The sequence below is a fragment of the Mus pahari genome, chromosome 23 (assembly GCF_900095145.1).
Source record: "Mus pahari chromosome 23, PAHARI_EIJ_v1.1, whole genome shotgun sequence".
NCBI classification, from domain to species: Eukaryota; Metazoa; Chordata; class Mammalia; order Rodentia; family Muridae; genus Mus; species Mus pahari.
In genome coordinates, this window is record NC_034612.1 from 5,345,794 (window position 1) to 5,347,220 (window position 1,427).

At 44.4% G+C, this 1,427-nt stretch overlaps 1 protein-coding gene across 4 annotated transcripts in view; it reads right to left on the reverse strand.

The window, feature by feature from the left end:
* Sirt4 (sirtuin 4) overlaps positions 1-1,427 on the reverse strand; it is a 6,274-nt gene that overhangs the window by 2,470 nt on the left and 2,377 nt on the right. The gene's annotated exons all lie outside the window — the stretch shown is intronic.

Below are 1,427 nucleotides of genomic sequence, written 5' to 3' on the forward strand. Positions count from 1 at the left end.
GCACTCGGGAGGTAGACGCAGGCAAATTTCTGAGTTTGAGGCCAGCCTGGTCTACAAAGTGAGTTCTAGGACAGCCAAGACTGTACAGAGAAACCTTGTCTCAAAAAAAACAAATCAAAAAAACAAAAACAAAAAAAAAAAACCCACAAAAAAATAAATAAAAAAAATAAAAGAAAACAGTTATATTAGGATTCATACCATTAGCAAAATTATAGTTATGAAGTAGCCACAAAAATAATTTTACGGCCAAGGGTCACTACAATGTGATTTTTAGAGGGTTGCTGTGTTAGGATTGAAAGCCACTGCTCTAGACTCCATTCACATGGTTTTGTCCTTAAGGCATCAACATATATACTCTAAGCTCATTTCCTTAGTACCCAATCCTGTGACCCTCCACACTTGCTCTGTCCGTTATAATAACTGTCACTACCACTCCATTTAAAGACACCTTTTGAAGGGTGGGGATGTCATTAGATTGGTAGCATTTTTACCTCGTATGCACAAAGTCCTGGATTGGATCCCCAGCACCCCCTAAGGCAGGTGTGGCGCCCCATAATTGTAACCCTAGCAGTCAGGAGGTGGAGGCAGGAGGGTCAGAAATTAAGAAATTTAAAGAAGCCAGGCAGTGGTGGTGCATACCTTTGATCCCAGCACTTAAGAGGCAGAGGCACAGAGGCAGGGGGATTTCTGAGTTCCAGGACAGCCTGGTGTACAGAGTGAGTTCCAGGACAGCGACAGCCAGGGCTACACAGAGAAACCCTGTCTCAATGCCCTCCCCCCCCCCAAAAAAAAAGAAAAAGAAAAAAGAAATGTAAAGAAGACAGCTCACTTGGAAAAGTGCTTGCTGTGCACACATGAGAACCTGAGTTCAGACCCCAGCACCCCAACTCCAGGGAACAGAGACAGGAGGATACCTGGGACTTGCCAGCCCATCAACTGGTGGAGACAACTAAGGAAGACATTTCCACCTCTGGTCCCCACATGTGCTCACATACCAGAATATACACAAATACAAAGTCACCATCATCCTTAGCCATGTGGCAAGTTCCAAGGCAGCCAGGGATATAAGAGGCCCTGTCTCAAAGGGGGCCAGGTGTGGTGGTGGCACACACCTTAATCCCAGTGCTCAGGAGGCAGAGGCAGGAGTAACTCTCTGAGCTCAAGGCTAGCCCAGTCTACAGAGTGAGTTCCAGTATATTTGGGGCTACACAGAGACATTCTGTCACAAAAACAAACAAGAAGAGGAGAAGAAGGAAGAGGAAAAGGAAGAAAAGAAGAAGACAATATCAGTTTTTTTTTTGGTAAGAAGAAGAAAAAGAAGAGGAAGAAGAAAGAGAAGAAGAAGAAGAAGAAGAAGAAGAAGAAGAAGAAGAAGAAGAAGAAGAAGAAGAAGAAGAAGAAGAAGAAGAGGAGGAGGAGGAGGAGGA